Here is a 15,862-nt window from a genome sequence, read left to right as displayed (position 1 = left end):
AGCTCTGCTGGCATTTAATGCCAAATGCTCTGCAGCTTTTCCTCCTCCCAATGCCAGAGCCCTAGACTGGGGGATGTGAGATGGGGTTCAGAACTCTCACACCTATAGGGGAGTCTCTGTGACATACTTTTTTTTCCAGTTTGTGAGTCACCAGTTTTATACCCACAAGCTGGATATAAGGTTTGGTATTTGCTTATATCATGCAAGCACCCCTCCTACTGTCTTATTGTGGCTTCTTCTTTGTCATTGGGCATAAAACACCTTTTTTAATTGTTTCTGATTTTTTTTTGGTTGATGGTTATTCAGTAGTTGTGATTTTTGTATTTCCATGAGAGGGAGATGATCTCAGGTCCTTCTACTCTACTATCTTATCTCCTTCTCCTTGAATCTTAAATTTATTGGTAGGGTTTTGAGAGCGGAGGAGATACATTGCATTGACAGGTGGAGGAAGGGGCTGGCATTAAGGATGACTTCCTAGAGGAGGGGTTACTTAAACCTAACTTGAGAATAGGCATGTCCTGGAAAAGCATGGCAGCCCTCCTGTCAGCAACTGCACAACTGTGGGCTTTCCACCTCAGCTCTCAGCCCTGAGGTGAGCACTTGGCCAGGATGCAGTCTCATATATCTTCCAGATAACTTATTCATTAGTCATAGCCTTCTAAATTGCCTTTTATCTCAGAAGTTTAATTATCTGTTTCTGATTGATTCATATCTATAGTTTTTAGTTCCTTGTTACTGTGATCTGTGTTTATATTGATAATCTGTCTTAATTCAGTTAACTTCTTTGTTGCCACCTTTTTGAATTTGGAGTCTTCTAGACTGGTAATCTCTGTTTTACTAAAGTCTTTCAGGGAATTTCTCTTGATCTTTTAATTGGGAATAATTCCTCTGCCTTTTCATTTTACTTAACTCTCCCTGTCTTTATGAATTTAGAAGAAACATTTATCTATTGTGGTCTTGAGGGGTTATTTTATGTGGAAACATCCCTCTGCATACTGTTTGTGTCCAATATCTTTGGTGTGAGAGACGGTTTTGACATGGACAGCAGCCACATCTTTCCTCAGGGTATGATGGCTTCTATCACCATGATAAGGGGTGTGATTGGTATTGAAGGATTTAAAGCCTGAGGAGTGTGTGAGGTGGGATTTCCTCTCTGTTCTGTGGCTGTCACGCCCTGTCAGGTGTGGGGTCTGCTTCCCAGTTGTTGGAATAGAAGCGCTGAGGATTACGCTCAATCAGGCTACCATTCCCCTTGAGTGCATGCTCTGCACCAAGGGAGGGGAGCGCTGAAACAAGTGAACCCCTCATAGAGGTCTGATGTGCCGCCTGTATAGTGTCTGTAGCTATACTCAAACACAGCTCAAGGTTACATTCCTTCCGCTATTGTGTTCATCCCAGATCTAAGGTAAGGCTATGGCATGGGATGAGTGGAGCCAAGAGTCCTTGCTAGCCTGGGCGCTAGGATTAGGGGCACTGTGGCTATAGGAACTGAGGCAGCCATGATGCTGCCAGAGATAAGCGCTGCCTATGTAGCATTCTTCTCCCTAGATCTGTCTGCTCCACATCCAGTGCCAAGGAATGGCATGGAGCGGGTGGATCCAGAGCACTTGCTCTGCTGGGATATCAACTGTTGCCTGCTGGTTTCAGTGTCTCCTGCAGCTCCACAAAAGTGAGTGGCAAACAATGGCAGCCACCGCTCCATTAAGTGGAGACTGAGGCATGGTGGTTCCTGGCACCAGTGGAATAAATGCTGACATGTCCACAGCTGCCCCACTCAGACCACAACCCAGGCCCCCAGGCTTTCTCTCCATAGCTAGACTGAGTCTTTTCCCAGGGCCCAACTGGCCCAGATACCATGCCAAAATGTGGTGTGGAATGAGTGGGACTGGAATGTTAGACCTGCTTGGTGGATGGGGGGCTGCAGTGAGGCAGCAGCCCCCAGGGCAGAGCTCTCTTTGCCTGATTGTTAGCAAGCCAACACGTGTATACTCCTTGGGAGTAGAGTCTAGGCTTCTCCAGCCCTTCTTTCTGGCTTTTCCTGCAGCAAAGGAGGCTTGTCTCCTCTGCGTAGAATGCCCAGTCTGTGGCTCAACCTACTTGCTCCTCAGGGTGAGGATCTGCCTGTGTGGATCCTTTCAGATACCTCCCAGAGAAGCAGGTCCTGACCTTAAACCTTTTTTCTGTCCTACCTGGTTATGTGGAAATCTTTCATGTAGCTTTTGTTGTATAAGGGTTCTGCTACCTTCCAGTTCATTTTATATGAGAATTATTCTATATGTAGCTGCATTTTTCATGTGTTTGTGAAGGGAGGCGAACTGCACATTTCCCTACTCTGCCATCTTGATCTAATCTCTAATATTGCTGTTTTTGTCATGTTTTGGGGTCCTGCCACTTTGTGTGTGTGTGTCTTTTTTTTTTTTGCTATTTCTTGGGCCACTCCCACAGCATATGGAGGTTCCCAGGCTAGGGGTCTAATCAGAGCAGCAGCCGCCAGCCTATGTCAGAGCCACAGCAACGCGGGATCCGAGCCGCGTCTGCAACCTACACCACAGCTCATGGCAACGCCGGATCGTTAACCCACTGACCAAGGCCAGGGATCGAACCCGCAACCTCATGGTTCCTAGTCGGATGCGTTAACCACTGCGCCACGACGGGAACTCCGGTCCTGCCACTTAAGAGCAAAAATTTCTTGTGACTCTGGAGCTAATGGTATACAAAAAAAGGGCATTTCTTAAATCGAATACAGAATAGTAGGTCCTGATGGACAGTAGAGGAGCTACCAACGTGTAGGGATTAGGGACTACTGGATGTACATCCTTTGTGGCTTCATTGACTACCCTGAGGTCCTGTACCATTCCATATTCCTTACTGGGTTTTTTTTATGGGGAGAATGGAGGTATTACAGGCTGATTGTCATGAAGGACATAAACCTGGGCCCTGTTAACATTCCACGGCTCTGGACACAGGCCTGGGCCTTGTTGACATTCCACAGGGCCGGTGTAAGGCAATCAGCCCAGTACCAAAGTCTCCAGCCACAGCCCCCTTTTCCTGGAAGAACTAAGTGAGCTGATAAGGGGGACTGCACAGGCTACAAGGTTCCCCACCTAATTGCCTCTCTAGTGCTGACATAAGCTGCTTGCTTGAAGTTGGAAGATATGAACCTTACTACAAATCATTACTGTAAACCGAAACACTCTCACTAGTTAAGATGTAAAGTATTTTAACCACCACCTTGTTTTTGGCACCCCTCCTTATGCATGCGCACCCCCCTCCCAACCTGAATGTAAGTTTGCCTTTGTAAACGCGGTCCATGTCTTTGTTCGGGACTTCACACTCAAGCCGCTTGTAGGCAGTGTGTGGCCCTGGCCAGTAATAAAGACTCCTGATTTGTTTCTTCTCAGTTGGAGTGGTCTCTGTTCTTTCACGGCACAACATTTGGAGGCCCCAGCGAGACACAGACCCTCCAGCTTCTGGAACTCGGACGCCTCCAGATCGCCGTGGGGAAGGGGGTCCTTTCCTTAGGAGGCGCACGCCCTGATGATGTTCCAGGGCCCTGAGGAAAAGGACACCCGAGCTCCTCTGTGCTGATCCCAGGAGACGAGCAACTTCACCCCAGAATTAGAAAACGGAGTCTCCTGGTCTGGAAATCCTCCGGAGGTATGTCTGGTCCGCGATGCGTTTTGGGGGGCAGGGGAAGGCCGGACGCGGCATACTTCCTTGCCCAGAGACCGGAGCGAGACGTCGCCCAGCCTCACCTGGTTACCTGGTTCCTGGTTATCTGTGTGACTCTGTTGAGCGTGGGTTTTTGTCTCCGGAGTTTCTGTTTGTGTTTTGTATTCTGTGTTAAAAACCTTCTCTTTCCACGGATAATATTTCTTTCTTGCTGGCTCGCTGGCTCTCTTTCGCCTTCTCCCTGCAGCGGTGTCTCTTGCTCCCCTGCTGTCTCCTCCTGGCAGTCTTCTTAAAGCTTCTTTCCCTTTCGCTTTAACCCTTCACCTCCTCCCTCACAAAAGGACTCTCTGCGAACAGGTGAATGACGGTGAAAGCAACTGAAGGGCTCCAGCCAGGGCTACTCCCTGGCGGCCCCGAAGGCATCAATACTAGCTCCGCCTCCATAGCTGTCGCCTGGAAGGGTGAGAGTCTCTTCTTCTAACAAATGAGGACAAGGCCGAATAAACACCCTGTGGGCACGGGTCAGGCACTTAAAAGTCGTTAGGGCGCCTGCCACTTAGACTCCCATGAAAGGATAAAGGGGTCACGGAATGGACCAGACCTCCAAGGTTTCTGCCCCCCCGCAGGACCATTTCCGTGCAACGTGTTAGGAACATAGTGGTTCAAGCAAAACACTTTGCCCCTTTCCTCTGGCCACCACTGTCCCCCACCCCATAGGATTTGGGTGGAGCCCTCAGCCCTACTTCCAGATTTTATTAACTGCTATTTTTTTTTTCTCATTCCCCAGCCTCGGGGGATGGATGTTTTTCTTATCCTGTATGTCCCATTCATATTAGTAATCTCCATCGGTCTAGCCGCTACTGCAACTTCCGACTGGGCTCTAGGCGAACGGGTCCTCATTGCTCTGCTCTACCTCGGGTTAATGACTATTTTATGTTCTTATTGTTTTCTAAAAGTCAGTCCCCTGGTTATGGCCCCTTTGTAAACTAATGCACAAGCCCTTTTTCTCCTCCTTGTTTGGTGCAGGTTAAGATCTGGTGTGCTGTAACAACTGCTTTAACAATGGGTCAGAAGCCGTCAATGACCCCCCCCCCCCCCCCCCCCCCCCGGCCTGTATGATGGACCGTTTCCAAGAGGCTTTCTGTATCCGCGGGGAAGGATATGGGGTTCGGATGAGCCGCGGGAAACTCTGCAGTTTCTGTGAGATAGATTGGCGTAGCTTCAATGTAGGGTGGCCATCTGGGGGTTCTCTAGACCCCCATGTGGCCCTGGCCGTTTGGAATGTGGTAACAGGAAAGCCTGGTCGCCCTGATCAATTTCCTTATATTGATCAATGGCCAAGTTTAACCAAAAAACTTCCCCCGTGGCTTAAAAAGTGCTCCCTTCAGTTGGGAACACGAGTGCTGGTGGCCGGGCCCCTACGTGAACTCCCGGCCCTAGCCCTTGCAGATTCCAACCCCGAGGACTCTGACCCGCCACCCGATCTGTCGAGACCACCCAAACTGCGGGGCACAGGTCCTCGGGAATATGGAGATTCTCTCCCTACTCCCTCTCACACTAGAACTGGGGCCCCATATGGGCAGCCCCCGACCTCCTCTGCTCCCTCTCCTGATTCATCCTCAGCTGCGGCCGCTATTTTTCCGCTCGGAGAGGCTGCATCAGGAGACACGCCGGGAGTTCCCTTCATGGTATATGTGACCCTCGCCACCTCTGCTCTCTATAACTGGAAACTTCAGAATCCCCCTTTCTCAGAAAAGCCTCAAAATCTTATCTCCCTGCTTGAAACTCTCTTCTACACCCATCAACCCACTTGGGAAGACTGCCAGCAGCTGCTCCAGACTCTGTTTACCACAGAGGAGCGGGACCAGATCCTGGCAGAAAGCCGAAAGGCAATCCAAGGACCAGACGGAGGGGCAGGCCAGGAGCAACATATCGAGCGTTGGTTCCCCTCGCACCGCCCTAACTGGGACCCCCCAACTCGAGAGAAGGTAAGGAGGCTCTAGACAACTATTGCCAGTTTCTGCTACAGGGACTCTGCGCTGCAGCCCGGAGACACACTAATCTCTCTCAGGCAAGCAAAGTAACACAAGGCCCCCAGGAATCTCCAGCTGGGTTTCTGGAGCGCCTCCTAGAGGCCTGTCGTACCCGGACTCCTATAAACCCGATGCTGCTGAGAACCAGAGGGCTATAAACATTGCTTTCATTTCTCAGTCGGCCCCAGACATTAGGAGAAAGCTACAAAAGTTAGAGGGATTTGAGGGTATGAATAGGGCCCAACTCATAGAGATAGCACAGAAGGTGTTTCATAACCGGGAGCCAGAAGATGAAAGAAAACTAAAGAAGGAAGTACGTAGGGTGGTAGCCGCATTAGAGACTAAGGGGACCAAAAAACCCTCAAGGCCCCAAGCTAGGTCAAAAAGGGCTACACCTGGAGTTCCCGTTGTGGCTTAGTGGTTAATGAATCCGACTAGAAACCATGAGGTTGCAGGTTCCATCCCTGCCCTTGCTCAGTGGGTTAACGATCTGGCGACGCCACGAGTTGTGATGTAGGTCCCAGACGCGGCTTGGATCCCGCGTTGCTGTGGCTCTGGCGTAGGCCGGCGGCTATAGCTCCGACTCAATCCCTAGCCTGGGAACCTCCGTATGCAGCGAGACGGCCCAAGAAATGGAAAAAAGACAATAAAAAAAAAGGTGGGGGGGCTACACTTGAGAAAGACTGGTGTGCTTATTGCAAGGAAAAGGGACACTGGAAAAATGAATGTCCCAATAAAAAGGGGAGAGAAAAAGAAACCCATCCTGACTGTAGAAGGAGAAGAAGATTGACGGGGCTGGGGCTCCATATCCCTAAGCTCCCAGGAGCCCATGATATCTTTAAACATAGGGGGCAACAAAGTCCGGTTCCTGGTAGATGCAGGGGCAGCCCATTCTGTGTTAACAAAACCCTTGGGAAAAATAAAAGAAGAACAGACCTCAGTCCAAGGGGCCACTGGAAAGGTTGAATCTTTCCCTTGGACCGCCGAACGAACTGTGAACCTAGGAAAAGGAAGAGTTACCCATTCGCTTTTGGTCATGCCAAATTGCCCATATCCCCTCCTGGGCTGGGACCTACTTCATAAACTGAAAGCAACTATATCTTCTGAGTCAGAAGAAGCTAAACTAAATTTGGTATGGCCCACAAAGGTTTTAGTTACTTGCCCCCTGTCAGAGGAATACTGTTTAAACCAGGAACCCCCTGATATTGACAAACAAAAGGACTCTTATTTACAGGAATTGCTACAAAAATACCCTGAGGTATGGGCTGAATCAAATGCCCCTGGACTGGCAAAACATCAACCCCCTGTGGTTGTTCAACTGATGAGCCAAGCCACCCCATTAAGGGTGAGACAATACAAGTCAAGAAGCCCGAGTAGGAATAAAAAAGCATATTGATTGGTTAATGGAGGCTGGAATTTTGATCTCCTGCCAGTCTCCCTGGAATACACCCTTGCTCCCAGTTTTAAAGCCAGGAACCAAGGACTACTGGCTGGTCCAAGACTTAAGAGAAGTTAACAAACGGGTTGAAACTATCCGCCCCACAGGCCCCAACCCTATGCCTTGCTTAGCCTGATACCCCCGGAACGAACAATATATACTGTATTGGACTTAAAGGATGCTTTCTTCAGCATTCCACTGGCTAAGTCCAGCCAGCCCATTTTTGCCTTTGAATGGTCCGATCCTGAAAAGGGAATTAACGGACAGCTCACCTGGACTTGGCTTCCTCAGGGGTTCAAAAACTCCCTGACTTTGATGAGGCTCTGGCCTCAGACCTATAGTCTTTCAGGAACACCTTTCCCCAGGTGATGCTCTTGCAGTATGTGGACGACCTCCTGCTGGCAGCAGAAACCAAAGAGGCCTGCCAAGAAGCTACAGAAGGACTGCTAGAAGTTCTTCAGGGGCTCGGATATCGAGTTTCAGCATGAAAGGCTCAGCTCTGCACCCTCCGAGCCATCTACCTGGGGTATGACCTAGAAGGAGGTAAGCGCACCCTATCTGCCTCTTGGGTCTCTGCTATCTTAAAAATTCCAACTCCCACCTCAAAGAAACAGGTGCGAGAATTCCTGGGAGCAGTAGGATACTGCCGCCTCTGGATCCTAGGTTTTGCAGAACTGGCAAAACCCCTCTATTCTGCCACTGCGGGGGAAACACCCAATTAATATGGACAGAGACTGAACAACAGGCTTTTGAAAACCTACAAAAGGCCCTAACATCAGCTCCCGCACTCGCCTTGCCTGATATCACCAAGCCCTTCCACCTATGTATAGATGAGAAAAAAAGCATAGCTAAGGGAGTATTAGTACAAGCTTTAGGGCCTTGGAAACGCCCAGTGGCCTATCTCTCAAAAAGACTGGATCCAATAGCCTCCAGGTGGCCAGCATGCCTACGTGCGGTGGCTGCAGCAGCTGTCCTAGTTAAGGAAGCTGATAAACTAAACCTGGGCCAGGACTTGCTCCTCACAGCCCCACACGCTGTGGAGGCCCTCCTAAAAGGAACTCCTGAACGTTGGTTATCAAATGCGAGGCTAACGCAATCTCAGGCCTTGCTGTTAGACCAACCGCGATTAAAATTCCATAAATTGACAGCTCTAAACCCAGCCACCCTCCTACCAGATGACAACCCACTGCAACCTATCCACAACTGCATGGAAGTCACAACCGGTCTACGAGGACTGTGACCAGACCTGAGTGATATTCCACTGGCACAACCTGAGGAGGTATTCTTTATGGATGGGAGTAGCTTTAAAAAGCGGGTTGGCAGGGGCTGTAGTCATCAGTAAGGAGGGAGAGATAATATGGGCTCCGCCTTTAGGCCATGGGAGTTCAGCTCAAAAGGCGGAACTTATCGCCTTGACTGAGGCCTTGAAAAAGGCAAAAGGAAAAACGGTTAACATTTATACTGACAGCCGATATGCATTTGCTACAGCACATGTACCTGGGAGCCTCTACAAGGAGAGCGGTTTCTTAACATCAGAGAGAAAGGACATTAAAAATAAAGAGGAAATACTTGGCGACAGAAAAGCCCATTAGCGAAAAGCTGTTGGATCCGTACCTCCTCTTCTCCAGGCTTAACGCCTATTGAAGATTCTGAGGCCAATCAAACATTCACTAATTTAAACTTGACCACTCCAGACTACTCCCTAATGGGGCCCCCTTCCTATCCCTAAAAAACTTGCTAGATGTTATGTTCAAAAGGGCTCTATTCCCTTAAAGGGACAGAGAGTATCTTTGATGCCTCTCACTGTAACCAGACTGCTACTGTCCCTAAAAAATACTCCCTGTACCACCACAGGGAAACTCGTTCAGTGTGGGGATGTACTATATCGTTGCCTCCCCAAAGATTGGGATGGAACAGGCATTGTAGTCTGGGCAATCCTGGATGTGTCCCTCGTCCCTGGTAAACAAGCAGTTCCCATTCCAGTATACTGGGGGGCTCATCTGAAAAGATGAATCAAGAGGTTGTTTCCCCTCTTGATTCCTCTTGAGGCAGCCCTGGGCGTCACGGCAGGAGTAAGCACAGGAGTGGCTGGGATAGTACATAGCAAATGCCTGTCTGAGCAAGTCCAGGGCAACCTGGACACAGTCATGTTGACAGTACTTTCTTTACAAGATCAGTTGGACTCATTGGCAGAAGTTGTATTACAAAATAAGAGGGGCTTAGATCTCCTAACAGTGGAGAAAGGAGGTCTTTGTACTTTCCTGGGTGAACAATGTTGTTTCTACACAAACTAATCTGGCATAGTTCGTGATATGGTACTGCAGTTAAGAGATCAGGTAACAAAAAGACAAGCCAGGTATAAAAATAATTGGTAATGGGGCAGACTTTCTGGATGGCTCCCCTGGCTTCTCCCTATGATAAGCCCAGTAGTCACTATAGCACTAATTTTACTTTTTGTACCTTGTCTCCTCCGATGTGTTACTGGCTTTATACAAAACCGGATAAGCGCTTTTACTAACCAGACCATCTCACAGATGGTCCTGAATAAATATGAACCTATGCCCGACAGTGAATCAATGATTTGACTCAAAGGAGGCAAATAAAACCAGTGGGGAATGAAGGACATAAACCTGGGCCCTGTTAACATTCCACGGCTCTGGACACAGGCCTGGGCCTTGTTGACATTCCACAGGGCCGGTGTAAGGCAATCAGCCCAGTACCGAAGTCTCCAGCCACAGCCCCCTTTTCCTGGAAGAACTAAGTGAGCTGATAAGGGGGACTGCACAGGCTACAAGGTTCCCCACCTAATTGCCTCTCTAGTGCTGACATAAGCTGCTTGCTTGAAGTTGGAAGATATGAACCTTACTACAAATCATTACTGTAAACCGAAACATTCTCACTAGTTAAGATGTAAAGTATTTTAACCACCACCTTGTTTTTGGCACCCCTCCTTATGCATGCGCACCCCCCTCCCAACCTGAATGTAAGTTTGCCTTTGTAAACGCGGTCCATGTCTTTGTTTGGGGCTTCACACTCAAGCCGCTTGTAGGCAGTGTGTGGCCCTGGCCAGTAATGAAGACTCCTGATTTGTTTCTTCTCAGTTGGAGTGGTCTCTGTTCTTTCACAGCACAACAGTCATGGTCGAATAAGGCCCTGGTCAATTAGGCCCTGTGTAACAGAGACTATGCCCCATAAGGCCTCCTGAAGGAAAGGATACTGTTTTCTTTTTTTTTTTTTTGTCTTTTTGCTGTTTCTTGGGCCGCTCCCGTGGCATATGGAGGTTCCCAGGCTAGCGGTCGAATCGGAGCTGTAGCCGCCAGCCTACGCCAGAGCCACAGCAACGCGTGATCCCAGCCGTGTCTGCAACCCACACCACAGCTCACGGCAACACCGGATGGTCAACCCACTGAGCAAGGGCAGGGACCAAACCCACAACCTCATGGTTCCTAGCTGGATTCATTAACCACTGCGCCACGACGGGAACAACTTCTTTTTTTTTTTTTTAAACTCAGAAATGGATCTTGGTATATTTGAAATCATCATGTGAAAAATGTAAAATATAAAACCAAAGGTTGCAATGGTATGTTGATCTCCCTGATGTTTTAAAGTGCTAAAACCAAAATGAGATTTTTTTTTTTTCAGATAAATGTAACAGAATCCTGACAACATAACATTCCCAATGTCCATGATATAATCAGCTCAGAAAAGTCACTGTTACCAGACCACACTGCAAGAAATGCTGAGAGAAGCTTCAGGCTGAGAGAGCTGGTCTTCACAAGGAATGGTAGGTAATGGAAAGAGTAACCACTGTGTAAACTGAAGATGCCTTTGGTCCACAGGTACTGGTAAACGACTTTTGTTGAGTTTAGAATTCTGGGGTGAGAGTTCATTTCTTCTGGTTGTTTTTATTGTGGCATTTCTTGACATTTTTCTTTTTTTCTTTTTTTTTTCTTTTGCTGAGATAAATAGGAACTTTATACTTTATCCCATTTTGTATGGCTTTCATCTTTACTATTCAGTATTATTTATTACATTTCAATTTTTCCTTCAAAATTAGCATTATATTAAAATTGTGTATATTATGCAACTAAAACTTATAAAGAAGAAAGCCTTATATACCATTAAATATTTTATATAGCATAATAAAAAGAATAGCTTAACTGGTAAGCATAACAAAAATAATACACCCTCTGAAAATAAGTAAAATATAAAATGCATAAATTGGTTAATAAAACAGTGTAACTATATAAATATGTCCTCACAATTTGTTACATCTTATTGATTCTTCAATATAGGCATTACACCATTCTAGGTGATGAGATAAACAAGACATTATAGACCTTACATTGTACCATGGAGAGAAATGGTTATTAATAATACAATTGTAGAGCTGTATTATTTAATTGTACAGTGGCATTATTTAATTATAATTATCATAAATTCCTTGATGGAGAGGAAATCAGAATCAGATGTAAGAAGACTTCAGCATTCTAAGAATGATGTCAAATGACCCCCTTTATAGTGGGTTATGTGCCTATTTACTATGAGATATATTTCTTCTCCAGAGATTCCTTGTTTGTGTACCAATTGTAGATTTTGAGTTTGCAGTTATTCTGAAGTTTTGATAAGAGTCTATATGTATGTGAGATTGTTTTAAGTTGTTGTTCTCTTAATTGCAAGTTCATCTCCGGTGTCCCGCATTTGTACCCACCTCTTCTCATGATTTCTGACTTTGGTGGTATAATTGTGCATGGATGATTTTGTATCTTTACTGTATATATATCTTTACTGGTGAGCCTTGTCATTTGTGGAATTGTTGTTTCCTGTTGCTGTCTTTTTTTTCTGCCTAGAGAAGTTCCTTGAGTATTTGCTGTACGGCTGGTTTAGTGTTGCTGAATTCTCTCAGCTTTTGCTTATCTGAGAAGGTTCTGATTTCTCCTTCAAATGTGAATGAGAGCCTTGCTGGGTAGAGTCATCTTGGTTTGAGGATTTTTCCTTTCATCGCGTTAAGTACATCATGCCACTCCCTTCTGGCCTGCAGAGTTTCTGCTGAAAAATCTGCCAATAACCTTATTGGGGTTCCCTTGTATGTTACTTGTTTCTTTTCCCTAGCTGCTTTCAAGATGTTCTCTTTGTCTTTCATTTTGGTCAGTTTGATCAATATGTGTCTTGGGGTATTCCTCCTTGGGTTTATTTTATATGGTACTCGTTGTGCTTCCTGGACTTGAGTGAGTGGTTCCTTTGCCATGTTAGGGAAGTTTTTGGCTATTATCTCTTGGAATATTTTTTCTGTCCCCTTCTCTCTCTCTTCTCCTTCTGGCACCCCTCTAATACGGATGTTGATGTGTTTAACATTGTCCCAGGGTCCTCTGAGACTCTCTTCATTTGTTTTCAATCTTTTTTCTCTTTTCTGTTCCGCATCCGTAATTTCCACTCATCTGTCTTCCACCTTGCTTATTCGTTCTTCTGCCTCCTGTATTCTGCTGTTGGCTGCTTCTAGTGAATTTTTTATTTCAGTTAATGTATTTTGCATCTCTTCTTGTTTCAGTTTTATAGCTTGTATCTCTTTGCTCAGTGTTTCCTGTAAGTTACCCATCTTTGCCTCCAGTTTCTTTCCACTGTCTTGCATCATCTTCAGCATTGACAGTCTAAAGTCTTTTTCCTGGAGGCTGAGAATCTCCTCATTGCTTAGCTGACTTTCTGGGGTTTTTCCTTTCTCCCTCATCTGAGTTATAGTTCTCTGTCTTTTCATTTTTATAGGTTCTTGGTGTGGTGACCTTTTTCCAGATAATAGAGTTGTAGCCTCTCTCACTTCTGGTGTCTGCCCCCCTTGTGGCTGAAGTCAGTATGGGGGGCTTGGTGTAGGCTTCCTGGTGGGAGGGGCTGATGCCTGCCCACTGGTGGGTGGACCTGATTCTAATCCCTCTGGTGGGTGGGGCTTTGTCTCTGGATGGGATTAGAGGCAGCTGTGTGCCTGAGTTTTCTTTAGGCAACCTGTTTGCTGAGGGGCAGGGCTGTGATCCCACCTGGACTGTTGTTTGCCCTGGGGCTTCTCAGCACTGACTGATGGATGGAGCCAGATGTTCCCAACATGGCCATCTCCAGAGAAAGGCAGGGCTGCTGAATATTCCCGAGAGCTTTGCCTTCAATGTCCCTCCCTCACAACAGGCCACATTGACCCCTGTTTTCCCAGGATGTCCTCCAAGAACTGCAGTCAGGTTTGACCCAGATTTCTATGGAGACCTTGCTCTGCCCTGGGACCCAGTGCACGCGAAAGTCTGTATGTGCCTTTTAAGAATGGGGTCTCCATTTCCCCCAGTCCTGTGGAGCTCCTGCGCACAAGCCCCACTGGCCTTCAATGCCAGATGCTCCGGGGCTCTTTCTCCCAGTGCCAGATCCCTGCACATGAGGGTTTGATGTGGGACTCAGAACTCTCACTCCTGTAGGTGAGTCTCTGTGAACCAGTTAGTTTCCAGTCTGTGGGGCTTCCCACCCAGGAGGTATGGGGTTGTTTGTATTGCAAAATTGCTCTTCCTACCTCTTGCTGTGGCCTCCTCTTTTTCTTCTGGAGTAGAGAAGATACTGTTTTCTATTAGGCCTTGTATGTCTGGATTTTAGCTGAAGTGTTATAGGACTGGGTCCTACAATTCTTCCCACCCTTCCCTGCGCCCAGACCTTAGGGTTTGCTCTGGAGAAATCAACTCTATCTCTCTGGGAAAGTATATCCTTAGTCATTAACATTATTATCTTATGCCCTTTGTCTAAGGGGATACCAGTCTCCAATTTGTCTCCCATTAGGTGAACTAGTAGTCCCCAATTTATGTAAGATATCTCTTCCTAGCAGGGGTATAGGACATTCAGGGACATGCAGGAAGGAATGGGCAAGTGTGTTTTTATACAATTTATTTTTGAATGATCCTATTAATGCCAGTTATCGGACCTTCCCTTTTACTCCCATAATTTTACCACTCTTGTTACCGAGTTTATCTGGTGTTCAGAACTGAGTGAGTACCACTAGTGTTGATTAGTATTCAACAGGCTTCCCCTCCATGCCCAGTGTCAGCTGGAGCTCCTCAGAGGTCAGTTGGAGTGGCAGCTTAGGAGTCCACTTGTCCCATCATTCTTCATCTATTTAAACCATCAGCCTTTGAGGGTAGTGGCTGGGATCTGTCACTCTCCCCTCCCCATCCCCGACTTTGGGCATTCTTTCTCCCACTGTCCCTCTTCTTTACATAAAGTACACTGATCGAGTCCTAGTTTCCTTGACTCTATTGTCCATGGGGGTCTGGGGCCACTCTCCTGAGTTGAGAATCTCTGTGGGCAGTTCGTCTGGATTCCCGGGCTCACTGATGGACATTGGAAAGTAACATCCAGTTAGTGGGATTGCCTCTGAGCCTTTTTGTCCTCTGACTTTTCCTCCTCTATATCTCAGTTATTAAACACCCAGTAGGCAACCTTACCAGGTGAGACATAGGGGTATCTGGCTCTATATCCAGTTTCTGAAGCTTACGTCTAATGTCAAGGGCACTTTGGGAAATGAAATATGACGTCAGGATTGCCTTCCCTTCTATTGACTCAGGGTCAGTGGTAGTATAGATTCAGTGGCCCCCCCGAGACTCTAGAAATGTCAAAGCCTTTTCCATTGGCTTCTGATTTCCTTTATCTATTCCAATTGACAGGTTCCCTTCCTGCTGCCTGGATTCCCTTTAGGATCATGTTTATAGAATGAGTCAGCCTCTGTCTTCCACCTCCTCCTTCTTCATCTGGGTGGTCCCAGTTGGGTTCCTTATCTGGGACTGCTCAATTCCTTGGTCTGAAAATAGCATGACCTGCCTTGTTTCTGTTCTGTTCTGTTCTCTTTGTCTGCTTCCTCCTGGGCTTTTGAAAAGATCTTGGCCTTTTCTTCCCATATTTGGAGTACCTTGAGAAGGCTCTGATGTCCACCGGGTGGGATCATGGGTCTGCATGATTCCCCTAATCAGATTCAGGAACCTCTCTGGATCTTTCCTCGGCCTCTTAGTCTGCTCAGAAGTGGTGAATGGGATGTGTACCTGGATGAGTCCTCCTTCAGATTGCAGGTCCAATTTTAAATGGTGTCCTAATTAAAAGACCCATTCGTGGGCCAAGTTTCCCCATATCCCAGCTGATATTAGAGACAGGCTGTATTACATAGGAAGATGAAATGGTTTGGGGTCATGGGGTGATACCCCAAACACTTCTAGTTCTGAAGTAATAGGCTGTCCTTAGGTATGGTGGATGTGTGATTCCCCACACCTTGGATGTTCTGTTTTGGATTTGTTTCTGAATACAATGGGGGCAGTTGGAGTGATTTGTTGGCACAGAAATCTTCAAGATTTGACCCAAGTAAGATTTTTGATTCAGGAAATTCATCACCAGCCCCAAACTGTTGATGGATTCCACAAAAAAATACCAAAATTGGAGGCAATCAAGCAGCATGGATTCTGATATAACTAGGGGTCTCCCTTGAATGTGTAATGATAGTGCATGTGATAGTCCCTCCTTGGTCAGAATGTCCCACAGGGGTTGGACAGGACGCCTCCAGGCCAGGGCAGCTTAGACACTTAGCTCCTGACCAACTTGGTCCCTTAGGGAGTGGCTCAGCTGTGTGAGGTCTGGCTCTTCTCTTTCCTCCTTTTGGCCCAAGAGGAGGAGTTTTAGGACTTCTCACTGGGTGAGAGTAAAACACGAGGGATTCCTG

The sequence above is a fragment of the Phacochoerus africanus genome, chromosome X (genome assembly GCF_016906955.1).
Source record: "Phacochoerus africanus isolate WHEZ1 chromosome X, ROS_Pafr_v1, whole genome shotgun sequence".
Lineage (NCBI taxonomy): Eukaryota > Metazoa > Chordata > Mammalia > Artiodactyla > Suidae > Phacochoerus > Phacochoerus africanus.
Note: the sequence above shows the minus strand (reverse complement) of the source record.